General features: G+C 35.2%; 1 protein-coding gene across 2 annotated transcripts in view; it reads right to left on the reverse strand.

Annotated features, from left to right (window-relative positions):
* east (enhanced adult sensory threshold) overlaps nucleotides 1-23,896 on the reverse strand; it is a 180,511-nt gene that overhangs the window by 73,450 nt on the left and 83,165 nt on the right. The window lies entirely within an intron of this gene.

A 23,896-nucleotide genomic window follows, 5' to 3' on the forward strand; every position in this document is an offset into this window, starting at 1 on the left:
TCCGAATTCCATGAACAACATATTAAAAATACGTATTTCTAGTTATTGTAGTTTTTAACAGTTTTTATATTATAATGACCAATTTGTGAATTTTTTACCGTGTATTTTTTCTGAGACGACAATCAAGTTTCCTACAACTTTGTCTCATACTTCATTTCGATTATAAGTGTTTTTTTTTCGTAGTATGATTTATTGAAACATTTTGAATAATTAGGCACCAGTCAAAATGGTCGAATTCCAGCACAAACTTGGTTTATTGCCCATAGCGAACAATTATGCAAAGTTTCATGGAATTTGGAGAGGGTAAAATTTGGTCGATAAGTCACATATAGACAGTAGGCATAAAGGTCCAGGCTAATAAGAAGGAATGAGTATCAATATCGCTTTTGAGACGAGGTTTCGCGAGAGTAGCCTGCAATCAAATATATGCTTCAAATTCGATTTGTTGTTGGAATAACATAATCATAATGTAAGATCATACCGAACCAGCAGGAGCAGCAACGGATACGAGTAACCAAATCAATAAAAAAAAAATCATTGAGCAAACTGAAGGTCCGATCGTCAAAAAATCGTCAAATGCAGCACACGTTACGGTGATTGCACAAATCTATTTCTACATTGCACCCGCGGCACCGGTTCGGATCAATACGGTTGACGAGTGCAGCGCGAAGACACTGTATACATATATATCATCATCACAACAGCCAAATAAAAGGCACCAAGCAACTGCAATAACAATGTGCCACAAACCGTTCGAACCCTCTTCTGCTGAATAACGCTGAAATTGTGCAAAAAAATAGAAAGCGCTTCTGTTGAACTTTCATATGAAAGTTTGAGTTGAGTTCTCTCTTGCTGCACTGCTTGTGCGTTCAACAGTCAATTGAAGTTTGTCTCGATCGGTTGGCATTTGTTTCCGTGATAAATAAGCATAGCTTTTCACGACAGCTTGACTTCTCGGAAAATTCTGATTATAGTAAGTTCGGAAAAGCGTAAATTTTCGTTGCTTGAAAATCCCTCTCTTCACGACACTGCTGTATAGATCCTCCAACACGTACGTGTCGATCGGATCGTCGCACAGAGGAATAACTAAAATTAAAAAATGGCCAAAATAAAAAAAAAATATTTTTTTTTTAGGTTTTCTTTGTTGCTATTTTATTTTTAAATACATACTGCACAGAGTGGCGTTGAATGATGTTTACAAATTTCGGGAAGTTTTTTTTTTCAAAAATCAACCAGATAGTAACAACCCTTACCATAGGTAAAAAAAATCATCAATGTACAATTTTTATCTGAAAAAACGTTCCTTGAGTTCAATGCTAGTTGATGAATAATGATCTTACATTTTCAATGTTTTAGCTTGTTTTAAATAAAGTTAATAATAAGTGATTTTTAAATAATTTTATACTTTTTCATTGTTAAAAAGGTTGAATTTTGCGAGAACCGATCATATAATCTATGGACGAATGAAACATCAAATTGTTATGAACGGTGAGAACTCATCCGGACACGTCTGGATCGACATTTTGCAGCCTTTTGAAATTTGTATGCCATAATTTTAATGCAAATTTGACTTTTTTTTTTGTTTTTGTTCAAATTTGATCCAAAATTAATTATCAGAGCTTTTTACATTATATCTATTATATCACTTAAAATAATAGTAAATAATTTTGACCAGGTTTTTTGTCCTAGTTACTCATCTGTGCGACGTATATAAGCACTCTATAGCGTTTGTATTCGCACACAACGGCAAATTTCGAGACCCCTACGAACAGTTTTCTTTTGCTGCTGTGAGTGTGGGCACCTAATTCTCATCGCATTCTTGTTTTCACTTTACTCGTTCGACGAGCTCGGTTTGATTTTGCATACTTAGAATATGGAAATTAACGAGTACTACATATAATGGAATTAAAATTTATCTCTTTTCATCATAAACAGAGCGCTTCATTCATGCAGATTCCACTCTTTCCTGTTTTCATGCCATCATAGTGTTAGCTTTGGAAGCGATTTTCAGTCCACTGTGGCAAGTGGTGGCGGAGATATAAAAGTGCTTCATTAATCTCTCACTCTCTCATATGCCGGTCGTCCCCGTCATCATGGCAGCAAACTACATTACGAACGGCACCAGAAGCACAACATTTTTCGCAAATGGATGTGCTGTGCGAGCAGACCACGACGCAAATAGAAAGCGGCTAAAAAAAGTTGAATGAGATTAACAGGCAGCTGGTATAGAAGTATGAAAATTGAAAAAAAAAAACAAATTTGAATTATTGCAAGGAGCAATATTTTAAATCTATGCTTCTTAAAAAATATTGATCTACTGTGTTTATTGAAACATTCGAAAAAAATCTTAAATTCTATGATACAGTATAATTTGAATTAAGGAAAGCTTCACCTAAACTAGCTCAAAATATACTTATATTGTAAAAGTATATACATACAATTTTTTTTGGCTTAATTTTTCATTTTTGGACGAGAAATATCTAAAAAAAAAAAATAAAAATTATTCTAGACCCCCAATAGAACATTTCCATGCTAGTCTCATATGAAAGGTGTGACCCTAAACTTTCGTTTGGAGGGTGTAGATTTCTGTGAAATTTTACTGAAATCTCAACAGCTGAACGCTCGGTAAACAGGTGATTTATAACAGTTTTCCTGTTTTCACTGATATTCTGTGAAAAATTACAGGAAAACTGTGAAAATCACCGAACTGTTTACCGAACGTTCAGCTTTTGAGATTTCGGTATAATTTCACAGAAATGTGTGAAATAATCGTAGTATGTGTGCACTTTTTTATGAGGACATCCATTGAAAAACAAAACAAAAACAGAATTTATTTTTATCGTTTCTTGTACCTTGCATACGAACATTCTGCTAGACGGTTTACTTAATTAGCTTTTTTTCCTCAAGTAAGCAATCCAATTGAATAGCAACGATCATCTGTTAAAAGGACCTTATTCAAATACAGTAATGACCCGATTTTTTCAACTCCTCCGCGCATCAGACTTGTATTTTTCAATAATTTTCAATAATTTATACGAATAGATTTTCAAAAAGGGTTGACAAAATCGGGTCATTGCTGTAGATGATTTTGATCTGCTACTTCAATTGAAATGTATCCTGCGGACGAACTCTTGTGCAGAACTGGAACCAATTTGTCACCAGCTGAACTTCTACCACCTCAATGACGTAGCAAAAGAACCGGTCCCAAAAATGGTGTAGGCCAACCCCCTGAATTTGTTTGATGATTCCAAACTGACAATTCTGTCGATTCATTGGACCACCTCGAACAATGCCCGTGCCTGAAAGCTTTATGACTAATTGATGACAAAATTCAACGTATTTTCGATAGATCAGACTTGCACGCAAATATATGATTTTACAGGGTATCCGAAGGTTTTTTGTCATTCTCGTATTCACGTATAATATAAAATACCCGGAATTCAACAAAACGAAATTTCTCCATCAGCGAACAATTCTAATCCGATTATCCGAGCGCCCCGTTATGTTTATTTATTTATTAATATAAAACCGAAGCATAGTATAAGTAACCTATATGGTGCTCAAAGTATATACTACACCAAGATGATGATTAGTTCCTTGAAGAGACATATTGATTACACAAGCTTTTAAATTTAGAATATGAATTAGCACGTTTACAGTCAATAGGAAGATACTTCCATAATATTACAGCACGTTTTTTTTTCCTTTGGTTTGTTTTTTCCGTTGATCTTGTTTTCCGTGCTGAGCACCAATGCTACCGACGTGCCAGGAAGGCAGCTCCCACACCTGGACCCTGCCTATCGACCCATCAACTCATGAACCGGGGACCAACGGCTTTACTTCCCATCCGAAGGATCATGATCAGAGATGTTATGCCTCAGAACATCCCGGCGGCGCCGACTGGGGTTGAACCCAGGCCTTCTGGGGTGAGAGGTAATCACGCTTACCACTACACCACCGACGCCGTTGTTACAGCACGTTGACAAACCGAGTTTTTTAATACGTCCGTTCTCTACTTAGAAACCATCAAATTCATAGACCGACAGGATCTCAAATAAATAAAAACAAATTTGGAAATACAATGGTGCCTCGGTTAAAATCTTGTATGTTTGGAAACACATTCTTATTCTCTGGGGGTCTTCAAATGAAGTCCCTAGAATTCTAGTGTTATATTATCTTTTGTGCTCTGATCTACGGAGGTTGAAAACATATCTAGTAATAGAGTATAGAGAATACTCAAGTTTATCTCATTTTGGTTGACACAGCAAAAATGAGAGCAAAATTCAATACTTTCAATGAAATCAATTTGATTACTGAATTTGCATTCATAATATTGAACTGAATACGGGCCTGGCGTAAATGGTTAGTGTCATTAATAAAAACAAATGATTAACGTCAGAATCTTCATTAGAGGATACCGGTGAAAAATTAGCATCAAAACATTGGGTTCTGACAATTTTTTTTTTAATTAATAACTTTATTTGTACAGCCTCAATTGAATAAACTTTACAGAGCCGAGTGAGGGTTCTGACAAATGTTCTGATTACATCATGTGAGATGTTAATAAAACAATAATGTGCTACAAAGGAACGAGGTCAAAGTGACCTAGGTTGTTCGAAAAGGCTTCAACCCACCCTACTGGCCCCAGTTCAGGACAATTGAGACATTTTGAGTAATTATGGAGTAGATATTAATATAGTGTTTAAAAACACCAGTAATAAGAATACATGATACAAACTTATTTAATTTTTTGCCGAGATTCAAACAGCCGAGTAGTTTTGCAATTTATTTTGCTGAGATTTAGTAAAAAAAATGCCGACGTTCAGCAAACAAACAGATATTTTACAGAGATATCAGCAAAAGTAAATACCGAGGAAATCGGCTGTTGGAGATTTTACCGAGCTAGATTGAGTGTGTTGATTAGAATGACTATACTAGTGGACGACTAAGGTGTGCGAATCACGTGCGCATTAATTCATGGTGCAATTCAAAACATCATCATCTGGTGATTTTTTTCGGATAAAAGTGTAAATTCTTTCGAAACTAAATGCCAGCTGAAAAGTTTTAAACATTTCAAACATGCATCAGACACTGATTTTTCATCAGTTGAAAATCTAAAATCTAAAGAGTGATTTCCCATGCAAATTTCTCATAAGCAAAAACAAAAAATGCCACAAAACCCTTGGGTACGATTTAGTCACATAGGAGCTCTTCTTTCCAGGGTGTCCTTTCAAATCCAATTTTTCAATTCCCGCTTTTTTCCCGGTTATTAAAAAACCCAACCCAAAAATCACCGCTGTCTTAAGGGGGGAAATACAAGTAAAAATTTTTGTTTTATCGATTTTTTATATTTTACTTTAAAAAAAAAATTAAAAAAATACTACGAGCACGAAGAAGGACTGATCTATGGCCCCGGTATCGCCGATTAACCGTAAGTTCCAGAAATCATGTTTTTACACAACCCAAAACTTTAAACGCGTTTTTCTCAAAACGGTATTTTCCAAATTGGTGGGAAAGATAGCTCAAAAAGTTCTCATCCAAATGACTTGAAACTTGGCGCATCTTAAAGGTAATAGATTTTTACTCTATGTGAACCACTGATATCATGAAAAAATTAACAATTAATAATTTTCAGGTCTGCCTAAAGTAAAAAAAAAAAAAAAACAGTGAAAAATCAACTTTTTTTTCAGATATTTTTTTTCTAAATTTTTTAATCGTTTTTTTTTGGGTTTTAGAGGTTCACATAGAACAAAAATCTTTTCTGAATAAGGTCCAATTGATAAAAGTAAGTTTTGTCCATTTTTCAGGTATCTAGAACGCCCGCCAATTACCAATTCCCACCGGAGGTGACCTCCTTCCGATGTGACCCCATGGAGCCACAGAGGTCACACACCAATGAAAAATCTCAAATGTAGAGGAAGATTTAAGCAATTTAATGCAAAAAAACCCCAAACGTTTGCGTTGTTCATTTGCTCACAAAAAAATTCCGAAAATCGTCGAGTTTTTGACGTGTTACTTGTATTTCCTCCCTAAAAAGGCGACCAATAATAACCGTTCATAGATAATCATATATTTTTTCAGCAGAACTGCTACAGAATTGCTCTACAATACGTCTATTTTGTAAAAAAAAAATGAGATGAGATTTGTATCGATTGTATGATCTAGATCTCCAACATATCATAGAATCATGAGTTCGTATAAAATCAAAGAGTCTCCTGCCAAAAATGAGTCTAAATGTTGTATTTGGATGTCGGAAAAAGCAAATCTCGATTACTTTTTCGAAGGGACGCATCAGCTTTTGTAAACAATGCATTTGATCGTCGATTTGGCGTAACTGGTAGCTCGCTCATGCATGCTAACACTACCATCAGATAGGGGAAATTTCCCCCCACCTGCAGGTGGTGTTAGTAAGCGTGTGCGAGCTACCAGCTACGCCGAATCGACGATCAAATGCATTGTTTACAAAAACTGATACGACTCTTCGAAAAAGTAATCGAGATATATTAAAACAAGTTACCGGAACAAGAGAATCGCAGTATTAAAAGTTCTTAAAATCTTCCTGGAGTTTACATCTTGAAATTCTATAAGCCAAATGACATTTTCTGGCATACAAAGATGTGTTACCAAAATATTTATATTTCTCCAAATGGTCTAGGAGATATTTTACAGGTTAACCATTTTGAGCACTTTTAAGCATTTTGAGTTCATAACATAATTTAAAATTATTAATTTTGTTTAAAAAAAACATTGTTGGATTACCAAAATCATCCCGGATATCCGCTCTTGAAGCTCTGCAGACTCAACAAGGTATACGATGATTAGACTTAATGATTAGTAAACCTTCGTGAAGCCCCATAATATCATTAGTTTTTATTATTAGGTTTTCCAAAATGCCAGCAGTTCAGATCTTTTTTTTTATTATTATTAAAGTCACTTTAACACTCTTGGATCATTCGTGTCTTATGCCGGTTAGATTTGAACTCAGTATAATGATGATTTCCCCTAGGTTTGAGCTGGATGATTTATCTCTAAAATAATTAAGTACTTCGACTACTACTACTGCAGATTCATACATTGGTTGGCATAGAAAGCTTTCGATTAATTACTGTGACTGAGTTCTTAAGGCATACTGAGCTCTTAAGGTGGTATGGTTCAGCGTCCACAAATCATAGGTACTTTCACTGCCACTTCGAGTTTTCTAGGGAGTTAATCTCGGGCACTATTGCGATTTGAGGCACTAAATTATCATCACAGTTTTGTTATTGCATGTTTTCCGGTAGCAGATAATGGACTCCTGGAAAAAAGCTAAGTAGAACCAGAGCCCGAGGTTCTGGATCGTATCACCTTAAAACAATTTCTATGTAAAGATACCTTCAGACCGATCGCGTTTGTCATAGTGGTCTTTTGTTTTTTGTTCATAATTCCGTTATAAAAAATCTGGGACTTTGAACAGTTATCTGAAGTCTATGACTTGGAAAATTGGTAACTACACTGCAATGCTCATTTCTGTTTGCAAACTTTGTAAACATATCAAACAGAAATGAATAAATAGTGTATTACTGAATTAAAAGTTGGGGATGGGTGGCATTCATTAGCCTGAGAATACTCTCCAGATGCTAGCCTCTTCACCGACCATACATCAGTACACACTTATCCAATCAGTAATGTTTACCGAGTTTTTGAATTGCGGAACTCTTCGGTAAAATTTAAAAAAATCTGTGAAAAATTCAAAGTTGAGAAAATGTGTTGCGAAAATTTACAAACTAACTTCTGTTAACCCCGTGTAGTGATGAAAAATAAAATTTTTAGATTTTATCCAATCTTTACGAATAACAGTCATTTGAATTTAACCGAGTCAGTAATCCAAAAATCCAGTAAAAATACTAACTCCTGTAAAAAAAATCTAAGTGTGTATACAGAAGCAGCGGAGCTCCACACTCCTCTATCGAAATAGCACCGCAGCTGAGCTGCGAGTGCTATGAAATAAAAAGGACATCGACTTATTACCACTACCTACTTCTCTCCCTTCCGCTCTCAGAATTCGCCGATACGGTGTCTCTCGTTGTGTTTTCTGCTGAGACTGAGCAATATTCGATACCGCGAAACATCTCCACAGTTATGTTTTCTTTCGGCGCAGGAGATGTGCGGTAATCAATAGTTGAGAATGTAGCTAAACTTCTACAATAACATTCTACCAAATTTCCATATGCGTAGTCCACTGCAACAGCCGAACGTACGAACGAATAGGGTGACTATAGCGCATTTTAAGAAAACGTCACAAGTTTTTATGGCTGTTTTATTTAATAATTACGAAGAAACCATAAAGCCTACAAGGTTACTACCAAAGGCACAAATCTAAGGAACTGCATGGAAAATGTTTTGTAGAGCAACTAAATAAACAGAAATGAAAATTTTCAACTTAAAAACACTAAAATGTATGAAATTTCAACAGTTTTTTTTTGGTACTTTAAACATACTTTTCAATTTTAATGTATGATAATTAACTTTAATCGAGTTCTTTTTCAAAGAGAATTGATAGCTAAGACTTTAATCTTTCATTTGGTATGTTGAAATCAGAAAACCACATTAAGATTAAAAAAATGTAGCTAACCAAAGTTGGCAATACAAAAAAATATAAAATGTTGAATAACTCACTTAGCAGTCATTTCCGACCCTATGTTTCATGGGGATTTTTCCATAACTTTAGGAGCCCTATCTACCCTGAAAATATGTAAAACCCGGAACCAAACACCCTGTATATGATTTTCCCGGTGCAATTTGGGTTTTCCCGGATTTTTCCCGGTTTTCTCCCGGCGAATCCGAATTCCCGGTTTTTTCCCGGATTTCCCGGTTTTCCCGGTTGGATGGACACTCTACACGATGATGGTGTTGGTTTCTTAGAGATGTTTAATTCTTAATAAATTCACAAAACAAAACAAAATAATGGTTCACTGTTGCAATTATTAGGCGTCGATGACGTTTGTATATATTTATAAATAAAACTAGAAAAAAAAATCTTTATATAACAAAAGTTTATAGCACGTACAATTTATGAAAAATCTGTGAATGTTTTTACGAACCAGAATCATGAAAAATAAATAGTATGAGATCTAGATTTTTTGCTATAATTATATTTATTAATTTTCAAAAATGTTAATGGACGAGATATTGAGAATTTTCTTAGGAGTATGAAGTTTTTCTGTATCCGTGATCATAAACTGTTGATGCTTAAAAATGTATCCTATGGTTATAGGCTCCAGAATTCTGAATATGTTTCTATCGTTGAGATTATAGCAACGTTGCAAATGCTCATTTCACATATAAACATGTTTTTCGGAATAATTTAATCAAAAGATGTTATGATCACATGTTTTACAAGCAGAGGATACAAAGTATGTGTTTGACACATAAGGCTTGTATATTTTGCTTTCTAAGAAACACAATCTGCGATTTAATGATTGCTAAGTCAGTGAGTGAATATTGATAAAATCGCTGGTTCTAACCCTCAAAATGTTAAATTGACAGGTTGCATGTGTCAAACACATACAGTGATCTTAAAATTAAGCGTACAGCTCTTTCTAATATTTTTTTAAAGCTGTACCAGCGCAATTATCGCAACCTAATTGGTTATCGGAATAGTATTGAGCTTATTTTTTCTGACACGAATTCAATTTAGTGCATACCGGTAAAGCTGAAAATTCTTTGAAAAACAGTTAATGTTTGACCAAGGGATGACTAATTGATCTTTTTTTTAAAAACATGCAATGTATATGAATAGTTAATATCAATGGCATCATTTTCCCCAGTCCGCATCGTGCTCTCTTGCCGTGCGGATCTATTTGCTTTTTGCTTAAGAAAGTGTTACTACTACCTAAAGCTACAACAAATTTAAACAGCACTTTTCAGTGCTCAACCTGTAAGAATTTTTCTACCTTGTTCAACTCCTCTTATTCCTCTTCGATCCTTGTTTGGACCCTACCCGAGGTAATCCTTCTTGGATATCGAATTGGAAAATTCCTCTTCGATCCTTCAGATTCTTATAGTAATCTGCTTGGAAGTCGATTTGGATAAAAAATTTACTGCCGCCATGGCGCCTAAACGCAAAAGAAAGGGGCAACCTCTTGACCCCCCTTCTGAAGAAATTAATTTGAGTAATCAATTTGATTTGCTCACGGATGATGAGAATGATCCATCATCCAAGAAAAATTCTAGTAAACTTTCCCGGCTTAATGCCAAGAAGGAAAAGATTCCCCATATTGTGATAACCACTACCGATTTCCATGCTCTTCGCATGGAACTTTTGAATTTCGTGAAAGTTAAGTTTTCACTACAAATTGGACGTCGGGGTGAATGCCGTGTATTGGCTGAAACCTTGGACGGATTTAAATGTCTTCTCAAGTATCTTACTGAGAAGAAGCACAAATTTTTTACTTACGACACCAAAACTGAACGTGTGTTCAAGGTTGTCATGAAAGGACTGCCCAGTGGTGAATCCCTGGATCAGATCAAAGATGAACTGGCAAAATTACTTGGAGTTGTGCCACTCCAAGTAATCAAAATGAAAATGAAATCCCGTCCTGGCGATTCGCGCAACGGGATTTCTAATGATTTTTATTTAGTTCACTTCAAGTCTAGTGAACTAAACAACCTTAAGGCCTTAGAAAAAGCTAGCCTTATGCTCCATGTCCGAGTAAAGTGGGAACACTTCAGGAAGACTGGAGGAAATTTCCAAAACCTCACTCAGTGCCGTAAGTGCCAGGGATGGGGTCACGGAACTAAAAATTGCTACATGTCAGCTAAATGCATGAATTGTGGTGATTCCTCTCACGCAAAGGACGACTGTCCTGTGAAGGAAGATCCTAAGAAATTTAAATGTTCAAATTGTGGTGAAAACCACAAATCCAATTTTTGGGAATGTAAGACTCGCAAAGCGATCCTACAATCTCGTTCTAACCGACAGGTAGGAAACGCTCCACAAATTCCTCTGCTGTTAACAACGGTCAGCGAGGAACAAATTCTACATTCGTACCCGTAGGTACAAATATCACCCCTGCTTCAAATGTTTCATCTGTACCTACTCCCCTCGCTGCTAACAATGTTCAGCGAGTTAATGGAGCTACCTATGCTGCTATTGCAGCGGGTAGAAATCAAAATACTAGCCAACGTTCTAACGGAAATTTTGACAATTTTGACTTAGGAAGCATTACTGCCCCTAAAATGGAATTTTTACAGAATTCATTAATTGACATGATTTCTGATATGCTTAAATCTAACACCATGTTTGATGCTATTCAAACTGGAGTAAAATTTGCTAATAATATTGTCATGACTTTAAAATTCAGTAATGGATTTTAAAGCATTAAACATTTTAAATTGGAATGCTCGGTCTCTTAAAGATAATGAAGACGAGCTACTTAATTTTTTGAGAGTTCATAACGTGCATATTGCCGTTATAACTGAAACGTTCCTTAAACCTGACCATAAGGTTAAGAAGGACGCAAATTACTTGATTTATAGAAATGATCGTCTTGATGGACCCTGTGGTGGCGTTGCCATCATTATTCATAGATGAATCAAGCATAAAATTCTTTCTTCATTTGAAACCAAAGTTTTTGAAACTTTGGGAGTTTCTGTTGAAACAAAATTTGGACAACTTACGTTTATAGCTGCCTATTTGCCATTACAATGCGTAGGCCAGCAAAAGAATTTTCTCAAGGGTGACCTCCAGAAACTTACCCGTCATAGGTCTAAATTTTTCATTATTGGTGATTTTAATGCAAAACACCGCTCATGGAATAATGTTCAAAGCAATTCCAATGGTAATATTCTGTTTGATGATTGTTCTGCAGGTTATTACACTATTCAATATCCAAACAGCCCAACATGCTTTTCTTCTGCAAGAAATCCCTCAACTATTGATTTGGTCTTAACTGATTCATGTCATCTTTGTAGCCAATTGGTTACCCATGCTGACTTCGGTTCTGATCACCTTCCAGTAACTTTTGAAATATCCCAAGAAATAATTTCTAATCCCAACAGCTTTACTTTCAATTACCATAGGGCTGATTGGGAGCAATATCGAACATTTATGGAATATAACTTCGATCCAAACATTCCTTTGCAAACCAAAGATGAAATTAATTATGCTCTTGAATCTCTGACTACTTCTATAGTTGAAGCAAGAGCTGCCTCAGTACCAAAATGCGAGGTTAAATTCGATTCAATTATAATAGACGATGATCTTCAGCTCTTGATCCGTCTTAAAAATGTCCGTAGGAGACAATTTCAAAGAACACGCGATCCTGCCATGAAGGTTATCTGGCGGGATTTGCAAAAACAAATTAAAAAGCGATTCTCTGCCCTGAGGAACAAAACTTTTGAAAATAATGTTTCTAAATTAGACCCGAGTTCCAAACCCTTTTGGAAACTCACAAAAATTTTGAAAAAACCTCAAAAGCCAATTCCAGCGCTTAAAGAAGGTGGTAAAATTTTGATCACAAATTTGGAAAAAGCTCAGAAACTTGCTAAGCAATTCGAGAGTTCCCATAATTTCAGTTTGGGTCTTACTAGTCCTATTGAGAATCAGGTTGCTCGGGATTTTCGGAATATTTTCTCTCGGGAAAATATTTTTGATGATTCCTGGGGTACTGATTTGGACGAAGTAAGGTCTATAACTAAAAAATTTCAAAATATGAAAGCTCCAGGTGATGATGGAATTTTCTATATCCTCATCAAAAAACTCCCAGAGAGTACCTTGTCTTTCCTGGTAAAATTATTTAACAGATGTTTCCATTTGGCATACTTTCCTGATAAATGGAAAAATGCAAAAGTTGTTCCAATTTCGAAGCCGGATAAAAATCCAGCTGAAGCTTCTAGCTACCGTCCAATAAGTTTGCTTTCTTCAATAAGTAAACTTTTTGAAAAAATAATTTTGAATAGAATGATGCTTCACATCAATACGAACTCAATTTTTGCAGATGAGCAGTTTGGATTTCGCCATGGGCATTCAACTACTCATCAACTCTTGAGAGTTACCAATTTAATTCGTTCAAACAAATCTGAAGGCCACTCAACTGGAGTTGCTCTTCTAGACATAGAAAAAGCATTCGACAGTGTTTGGCATGAAGGTTTGATTGCTAAATTGAAAAAGTTTAATTTTCCACTTTACATTATGAAATTAGTTCAAAATTATTTAACTGACAGAACTCTGCAGGTAAATTACCAAAATTCCAAATCTAATCGACTACCTGTTAGAGCAGGAGTTCCTCAGGGTAGCATTCTTGGGCCTATATTGTATAACATTTTCACTTCGGACCTCCCTGATTTGCCTCAGGGTTGCCACAAATCTTTGTTCGCTGATGACACAGGCATTTCCGCTAAAGGAAGAAGTCTTCGTGTTATTTGCAGCAGACTTCAGAAAAGTTTAGATATTTTCTCTTCTTATTTACAAAAATGGAAGATTTCTCCCAACGCTTCCAAAACTCAACTTATAATATGTCCACATAAGCCCAGGGCTTCCTTTTTGAAACCTAGTAGTAGTCACATAGTCACTATGAACGGAGTTCCAATTTCCTGGTCAAACCAAGTGAAATATCTTGGATTAATACTTGACCATAAATTAACTTTTAAAGATCACATTGAGGGCATTCAAGCCAAATGTAACAAATATATAAAATGTTTGTATCCTCTTATTAACAGGAAATCCAAACTTTGCCTGACGAATAAACTTCTAATATTTAAACAAGTTTTTAGACCGGCCATGCTTTACGCTGTGCCAATATGGTCTAGTTGTTGCACTACCAGGAAAAAAGCACTTCAAAGGATTCAGAACAAAATTCTGAAGATGATTTTGAAGTTGCCTCCCTGGTACAGTACTACCGAAGTACATAGAATTTCGAATGTTGAGACTTTAGCACAAATGTCCAACAAAATAATTAATAATTTCCGGCAAAAATCGTTACAATCCTCAATTGCAACGATTAATTCCCTTTATACTTAGATAAAATTTGGTTTTAGTTATTTAGTTTTAAGCTATCAATTGTTATACTGACATGCAGGTTTAAAAAACCTGTTTAAAATACTGAATTGCCAAGACAGGAACAATGTAAAAACACTTAGATATATATCATAACAATTAAGGCTGGTAAGTTACTGTAGTAACTGGAGCACCTAGGTTAAAAATGAAATGTAATTTATTTTGAATTTGGAACAAATAAAGAGTTAAAAAAAAAAAAAAAAAAAAAAAAAAAATGGCATCATTTTTTTTCTTAACCTATGAAATTAATTTGAGAAAGCAATTTGATTTGTTCACGGACGATGAGAATGATGCATCATCCAGGAAAAATTCTATCTATAAACTTTCCCGGCTTAATGCCAAGAAGGAAAAAATTCCCCCTATTGTGATAACCACTTCTGATTTCTATTCTCTTCGTACGGAACTTGTGAACTTCGGGAAATTCAAGTTTTCACTTCAAATTGGCCATCGCGTCAGGGTGAATGCCGTGTATTGGCTGAAACCTTGGACGTATTCAAACGAAGCAACACCAATATTTTACTTACGACACCAAAACTGAACGTGTGTTCAAGGTTGTCTTGAAAGGTCTGTCCTGTGGTGAATCCCTGGATCAGATCAAAGATGAACTGGCCAAAATACATGGAGTTGTGCGACTGCAAGTAATCAAAATTAAAATTGAATCCCATCCTGGCGATTCGCGCATCGTGATTTCTGATGATTTTTATTTAGTTCTCTTCAAGCCTAGTGAACTAAACAACCTTAAGGCCTTAGCTAATAAACAAATACCATAAATGAACTCTATCCCGTAAATGTCCCACAAACGGTTTGGATGATACCCCACGTCGTTAAGCTCTCTTTTATGGTTATTTTTATTCGGGTTAGAAAAAGCTAGCCTTATATTCCATGTCCGAATGAAGTGGACTTCAAAAAAACTGGACTAAATTTCGAAAACATCACCCAGTGTCGTAAGTACCAGGGATGGGGTCACGGAACAAAAAATTGCTACATGCCAGCTAAATGCATGAATTGTGATGATTCCTCTCACGCAAAGGACGACTGTCCTGTGAAAGAAGATCATAAGAAATTTAAATGTTCAAATGGTGGTGAAAACCAAAAATCTAATTATTCGTAATGTAAGACTCGCAAAGCGATCCTACAATCTCGATCCAAGCGACAGGTAGGAAACGCTCCGCGTTCCCGACCAGGTACAAATTCTTCTGCTGTTAACAACGGTCAGTGAGGAACAAATTCTACATTCGTACCCGTAGGTACAAGCATAACCCCTTCATAAAACTCTTCATCTATACCTGCTCCCCTCGTTGCTAACAATATTCAGCGAGTAAATGGATCTACCTATGCTGCTATTGCAGCTGGTAGAAATCTCTAGCCAACATAATTCTAACGGAAATTTTGATAATTTGGACTTACTGCTCCTAAAATGGAATTTTTACAGAGATCATTAATTGACTGATATGCTAAAAACTAACTCAATGTTTGATGCTATTCAAACTGGAGTAAAATTGCGAACAATATCGTCATGATTTTGAAGTTCAGCCATGGATTTTAAATCATTAAATATTTTGAATTGGAATGCTCGATCTCTTAAAGATAATGAAGATGAGCTATTTAACTTTTTTGAAAGTTCATAACGTGCATATTGCCGTTATAACTGAAACGTTCCTTAAACCTGATCATAAGGTTAAAAGGGTCGCAAATTATTTCTTTTATCGAAATGATCGTCTTGATGGAGCCTGTGGTGGCGTTGCCATCATTGTTCATAGATGTATCAAACACCAAATTCTTTCTTCATTCGAAACCAAAGTTTTGAAAGTTTAGGAGTTTCTGTCGAAACAAAATTTGGACAACTTACGGTCTTAACTGATTAATTTCAACTTTGTAGCCAATTGGTTACCAATGCTGACTTCGGTTTTGATCTCCTTCCAGTAACTTTTGAAATATCCCAAGAAATAATGTTTAATCCCACCAGTCCTACTTTTAGTTACCATAGAGCTGATTAGGAGCAATATTGAACATTTATGGAATATAACTTCGATCCAAATATTCCTTTGCAAACCAAAGATGATGTTAATTATGCTCTTGAATCTCTGGCTACTTCAATAGTTGAAGAAAGAGCTGCTTCAGTACCAAAATGCGAGGGTAAATTCGATTAAATTATAATAGACGATGATCTTCAGCTCTTGATCCGTCTGAAAAATGTCCGTAGGAGGTAATATCAAAGAACACGCGATCCTGCCATGAAAGTTATCTGGCGGGATTTGTTAAAACAAATTAAAAGACAATTCTCTGCCCAGAGGATAAATGGAAAAATGCAAAAGTTGTTCCAATTTGAAGCCGGATAAAAATCCAGCTGAAGCTTCTAGCTACCGTCCAATAAGTTTGCTTTCTTCAATAATTAAACTTTTTGAAAAGGTAATTTTAAATAGAATGATGCTTCACATCAATACGAACTCAAGTTTTGCAGATGAGCAGTTTGGATTTTGCCATGGGCATTGAACTACTCATCAACTCTTAAGGTTCAATTTACTTTGATGCTGTTTGGAAAATTTCAAAAGCAGTTTTTTCCGACGCATTATTTTAGATTGCAAAAAGCTCGCGTCATTTTGTGTAAAATATCAAAAGAAATCGAATAGTGCGAGCTTTTTGCAATCTGAAATAATGCGTCGGAAAAAACTGCTTTTGAAATTTTCCAAAAAGCATCAAAGTAAATTGAACCTTAAGAGTTACCAATTTAATTCGTTCAAACAAATATGAAGGCTGCTCAACTGGAGTTTCTCTTCTAGACATAGAAAAAGCACTGGACAGTGTTTGGCATGAAGGTTTGATTGCTAAATTGAAAAGGTTTAATTTTCCACTCTATATGAAATTAGTTCAAAATTATTAAACTGACAGAACACTGCAGGTAAATTATCAAAATTCCAAATCTGATCGACTACCTCAGAGTAGCATTCTTGGGCCTATATTGTATCACATTTTCACTTCGGACCTCCCTGATTTGCCTCAGGGCTGCCACAAATCTTTGTTCGCTGATGACACAGGCATTTCCGCTAAAGACAGAAGTCTTCGTGTTATTTGCAGCAGACTGCAGAAAAGTTTCCATATTTTCTCTTCTTACTTATCAAAATTGAAGATTTCTCTCAACGTTTTCAAAACTTATAATATTTCCACATAAGCCTAGAGCTTCATTTTTGAGACCTAGTAGTAGTAACATAGTCACTACGAACGGAGTTCCAATTTCCTGGTCAAACCGAGTGGAATATCTTGGATTAGTACTAGACCAAAAATTAACTTTTAAAGATCACATTGAGGGAATTCAAGCCAAATGTAATAAATATAGAAAATGTTTCAAAGGATTCAGAACAAAGTTCTGAAGATGGTTTTGAAGTTGCCTCCCTGGTTCAGTTACACCGAGGTACATAGAATTTCGAATGTTGAGACTTTAGAACAAATGTCAAAAAAAAAATTAATAATTTTAGGCAAAAATCTTTGCAATCCTCCATTGTAATGATTAATTCCCTTTATACTTATATAAGATTTAGTTTTAGTTTTTAGTTTTAAGATGTCAATTGTAATACTGACATGTAGGTATAGAAAACCAGTTTAAAATACACACTTAGATATACATCATAACAATTAAGGCTGGTAAGTTACTGTAGTAGCTGGAGTTAAAATTAGATGTAATTTATTTTGAATTTGGAACAAATAAAGAATTTATAAAAAAAATAGTGGGTCACGGTATAAAAGTTTGGCAAATGTCGTTTTGAAAACATTTTGTTTACCAAACTCGATTGGTATGCGACATTAAAAATGACTACATGCATAATCAGTGATTTAGTGATGTTTTAGCGAGGCTTTTCATACATTAACTGTATTTTAGGAAAAGTTCACTGCATTAATCGCATATCAGCATTCCTGAAATATTCACCATTCGAAAGAGGGTACTTTTACCGTAATTTTGAGACTACTAATGAAATATTTCATGGGGGGCACTTTTTTTATTTTTTTTTATTGGATATCAAGCTGGAGCTACGTGACAGCTTTGTTTACAAGACTTGACCCATTTGACTAATTTTTGCTTCTATCTTTGACAATACAGCAGAAGGACCAGCTTGCACACTGGATTCCGTGAGCATTGTTTCAAGATAGTTATAGAAAAAATGCTGTGACGTGTGCGCGTAGATATATCCGCGCAGTAATCCGATTGAAGAAGTAAATCCGTGTCGAACGAAATATCTAAATTATGTAACTTACAAAAACGGCGCGAATTTCGAACGTCGTGCGAAATAACCGAAGCGAGAAAAAAAAGAACAAACGCTTATTATCATTTAAAGAGTGCTACCAAAATAAATGTGATATCCTATGTTGGTAAGTTGATTAATTTTGGTTTCCTCCCTAGATATTCTACTTATTATACTATTGAGCTTTGTTTCACGTGCGGTAAAATAACTAATTAGTTATTTTACCACCGAACAAATTCTAAACTACATAAGCTCAAACAACGTTTAACAAGCTCTATTTAATTGCGAACAACTTATGCGTAAGCTCCGTAGACGTAGGCGCGTTGAATCCGACAGCCGCGAAAAGTTAAACATGCATCAATACCACATAAGGAAAGATCGATTTTACAGTCACGTAGGGTTTAGTTCATAGATTAACATTGACAGCTGTTTACAAATGTAAGTACTCGAACAAAAAGAAATAAGTTAACTCAAATGCTTTAACCGCGTATATAAGAGATTTCGCGTATTGAGAGAATAATATAGTAGTCGAGTACAATAAACTCAGTGGAAAACAATACCTACAAAAGATTAAAAGTTATTAATTGTCACATACCTTTAATTCTACTTATTTCCTAAACTATTCCTCTCCTTGTTAATCTGCTTAATGCTATTGGTCTGATTGCGTTTTCTTATTGATGTTCAAGACCAGGGATGGAAAATCATTTACATTCATTTCGTGCATTCATTTACATTCATATGCTTCTAACTTTTTCATCAACAGAATACCGTAAAATTATGTATAAAGCATTTGTAGCTTTTGATATTAACTACAACTTTTGTTAATAATTGTAATCTGAATCTCTTATGTATGACGAAATAGAGCAGGCAGAACATGTTATTGTTTTTCAGTGAATGCAATTTACATTCACTGAAAAACATTGGTGGGTTTTTATCGCTCTGATTCATCATGCATAAGAGATACAGATTTGAGTTGTTGACAAAATATGTAGCTAATATCAAAGCCTACAAAAGTTTCAAGTGCTATTTTACGGAATTCTGTTGATGAAAAAAGTTAGAGGCAAATGAATGTAAATGAATGTACGAAATGAATGTAAATGATTTTCCATCCCTGTTCAAGTTTAAATAAGAAGATTTATTCTACAATTTTAAAGGTTAGTTGCCTCCCTAAGCGGACTCCCCGCATCCTAATTCTTTTGTTAATTTACTTAATGTTATTAGACTTTCTGAATTATCTTATTTAAGTTTTTTTTGATGATTATGATATCTCATTAGTTTAATTTAATATATAATTGAAATCTCTAATCAATCATAACCCATGTTTTATTAAGTACCTGCACTTGTGCTTGTAATCTAAATTAAACGTGTTTCAAGTACTTTTGACTTTCACCTTTATTTATTATATCTTAGTGTCCCAGGGGACACCTTCAAGTGACTTAAATGCTTCACTTTGTAGTAAGTTTCCTAGCTGATTTTTTAATTATAAAGGGTATATTCTCCAACTATGCTCACACGCTTCCGCTATGTCGCACCGCAAAAATACGTATGGGTATGTCACAATAGAAGCACGCCAAAGTGGAAATCCCGATCCATAGTGTAAACACTTATGCCAAATCAAAATGAAGCACATATAAGATTAGTTACAATACCATCAGCGTTGGAAAAGATCGCGATATTTCACGAAGTTCACCAAGGGAAAAGTTCGCGAGTCATAGTGAGTTTTGGTGAACTTTTCCAACACTGAATACCATATACAAAAATGGTGTTTAACATTGTTCCATGACTAATACTTCAATGAAAACAACAATGAAAGCTTGTCACGCAAATAGAAGGAGCACTGTTGGGCACTTTCTGAAATATTTCAATAGTATAAGTCCCTTGCAAACCCAAATAAATCTATCTGCGTAAAAATAAATAAAATAAGAGTGATATGCGGAAAACCCATCAGTATCCCACCCAACGTTCAGTGCCTATACGTTAGCGTACTAGAACGCGGCTTTCAAACAAAGGAGTATCAAGTGTAATACTGTCACTGCAAGACTAGATCTTTGGTTCTCTCATGCAGTGGTTCATCAGAGAGGGAAAGCTCAGTAGTCCCCATCGCCTGCCCATGGCGCCATTCTATCGCGGCATGAGCAAGCAACGCCGGCCATAAACCTACCGTCTCCAACACTCTACTATAAAGCATGAAATTAAGCCCGGCCACCAGCAACAAGGTGCAAAAACTAGTCAAGGGGAGGGTATTTCATCGGGGGCACTTTTTCATACAAAATATGGGCAAATTCGAACGTTTACTTCTCACTTTTCTCTCAGTATTTTGTATGGAAAATATCAAAAAACAAATGTGATGGAAATGTTATGTAATAATGTCAAAATGACGAGAAAAGTACCCTCTTCCTAATGGTGAAATCTTGAAAGAATTTGGAAGAATCCAGTGTTGTAACAGCCCTGTAGATCGTAGACTTCGATGGTTTACGCTTTAAATACATTGTTTAACCAGTGTTGTTATATTTGGTCTAATACTACCGAGTTACCTTCATAAGATCGAATGTGCCATTAGAATTAATATGGGAAAGTGAGATTTCTATATCTAGGACTTGACATGACTTAACTATGCTTAGTAAAAATCCCAGATATTACCCTTGGATATTTTTTTTGTATCAAATATGAAGTAATGAAATTGGGTTGTTAGCGGAATGCTAAATAAAACAGCAAAAGGGTTTATCTTCCATTTAATTCCACTTAATTAATTTTTGTATCCATGACAGATACGTATTTCGACTACAATGTGCAGTCTTCATCAGTGTGGGAATGACACTGATGAAGACTGCACATTGTAGTCGAAATACGTATCTGTCATGGATACAAAAATTAATTAAGTGGAATTAAATGGAAGATAAACCCTTTTGCTGTTTTATGTATCAAATATATTCAACCATAAAAAGAACAACAAGTCTCCACCATAGATCCAATAACTGAAGGCAGGGAAAATAAGCACAACAAGAATAAAAAATAACTGGTTGTCTTGACTTTATGCGAAGTTTTTTTTATAGTTTTTATCTTACTGTAATTCCAGACGTTAAACCAATTGAATTTATTTTTAAAAACTTACTTATCACATAATAAAGGTTATAAAGGCACACATTTTTTATAATTTATAGCATATATAATTTAAAATAATATATTTTTATTCACATGATTAACCTTCCACTGCCCAAGTCCGTATTTTGGCGGGGTAACTTTACAGGCTGGGACAAAAAATCCAATTAATAAATCTATTACAAAATCGTTCTGCGAAGACATTTCGAAAAATTTGTTCTATAATTTTCAGTAAAAAATTATTTCGTTAAAAAAATGATGTAAACTACAAAAGAAAATTCCAGTGGCGAAAGTGGCCTAGAGAGTAAATAAAAATTTCGAACATGGTTTTCTCTGATTTTCTGACTTCAGATTACAAAACGCTCTCATCGATGTTTTTTTTTTTTTATTTAGCATAAAACGGCAAGAGCTTTTCCCCAAGTGTTGTCTCAGAGAAAACAATTTTTGAATTTTTTATATATTCACTGGTTCACTTTCAACTTCAAGGGAAGTTTACCGCCCCGAGATTAACTTTTTTCGGCACGTTTTTATTTTTCTAAAAAGTATTGGGAAAGATTATCAAAAATCCAATATGTTTTTTCCTTAGATTCCTGAGAAAATTTACATGTAAAATTTTTTTTATCTCATCATGAAAAAAATGGACCCTCATCAAAACCGAAAAGTCCAATTTTATGCCATAATGACTTGCAAAAAATATTTTTGCTCGTGAATTTTCTTTGAAAAATTAGAAAAAATGTGATTTTTTTTTTATTTTAGGAAAAATCAAAACGTAATTTTTTTTTTCGGAGCGATAATCTTCTGAGACGAAATGCAAGATAATTATGCATGTAACAAAACGGTCTACATATTATTGCTGACAATAAGAAAATAAAATAATTATTCATATTACATAGTTATTTTTCAAGGGGATTTGAAAATCTGAAAAGACCGATTCCGAGGACGATTCTAATGGAGGGAATTATCAAGGTGATACAGAAATATTAGCATTGAAGATTGCGGACCTAAGCCAAATTTAAATCAAGGATTTGGATTTTGAAACCAAATCCGATATATCTGTTTTGAAACATACTTTCAAAATCAAGACTATCAGACGATTAGAAAATTGAAAATAAAAAAAAATAAAAGCATGAATGCATTTCCATTAATTGAATTTTCCTCTGTTGAATAGTTTTTGTTTAGATTTATACTTGATAATCCAAATACCTATAATCTACTTCGAAAGCAACTTCACTATTTAGCCGTGGATAGGAAAGAAAAGCCAAAATATCCTTGCGCGATTGTGAATGGCTGCCTGGGCCAGCACAACATAATGAAAGGAAAAATACACACGACAAAAAACAAAGACTGCACATACGGATGCATCATGATCATCTGCCGCTGCATCAGCCCAGAACGAGAAAAGAAAACAACCTGGATGAAAAATGTGCAACGAGAAAAAAGAGACGACAGTTTACAAGAATGAAGTATGCTCCACATCCATACAAACGACCTCGACAAACGGCGGACGTGACTCTCACGCGCACAACACGAAGAAAACCACTCCTCAACACATGCTCAATGTAATCGGGAAAATATACCCGTTCTGACAAACTTGCTTAGGAAGCAGCAGCATCGTGAAAGCATAGCAAGTAAGTAGCGCAGTGGCTCTCTTTCCTCGAGACGCTTTCAAGTACTATGCTAAAGCAATAATGAACTGGTAGGAAAGCCCAATCACTTCGCTCAAAGACCAACCGATCTACATTAATCCTAATATTGTAAGAGCGGACATCTCAGCAAACCGAGCTTCAGTACTACCAACGGAACGCAGGAGTCCAAATGCAATACGAACGCTCTCAGAAACAGGGCTACCACCTTTTGAAAATGAAAATTTTCTCGGTCAACCATGACTCTGTTTGTAACACATCAAAATAAATCGTAGGTACCTACAGACAAGTGCCAACACAGTACGGTTGGCTCTCTGCGGTGTATACTAAAAAGCATGTCTACTATGAGTACATGGAGGCATTAATGACATGACACACGGCTCAGTGGTAAATAAGCACGATGAATTGCGATACACTAGCCGACGTAGAGCTTACCCATACAAACGAAAAGGGAACGGGGGAGAGAAACTAATAGCAAGAATCGCAATAAAACTTTCAAGAAAAATACACGAAAAGGAAACGGGCATAGATAACATTACATAACAAACGCTGGAAAATAGGATAAGAAAAGGTAAACATAGAATTGGCAATAAACGGAAATATCTTTGGCTTGTTGTTTTGTGTCTGTACAAAAGGACGCAATCATGATTAAATTTAAGTTGAATCACCATTTTAAGGATACTTAATTATCATTCGTCCTCGAAAAAACAACAACATTGCGAAAACAATACGCAATTTGATCGTAGCATTCCTAGTGAAAAATCCTACTGCTCCTCGACAGGTAATTTAGTGTAGCAACTATTGGTTTCTAGTTTCCACACGCTTTTCCAAGCAAATGGGGAACAGTTATTTCGGTTTCCTTCGCTTATGTTCTGTTTTCTTCC

The sequence above is a fragment of the Ochlerotatus camptorhynchus genome, unplaced genomic scaffold (assembly GCF_037179485.1).
Source record: "Ochlerotatus camptorhynchus isolate MF236.1 unplaced genomic scaffold, CSIRO-AGI_Acam_v1.1 ptg000577l, whole genome shotgun sequence".
In the NCBI taxonomy this organism is placed as follows: domain Eukaryota; kingdom Metazoa; phylum Arthropoda; class Insecta; order Diptera; family Culicidae; genus Ochlerotatus; species Ochlerotatus camptorhynchus.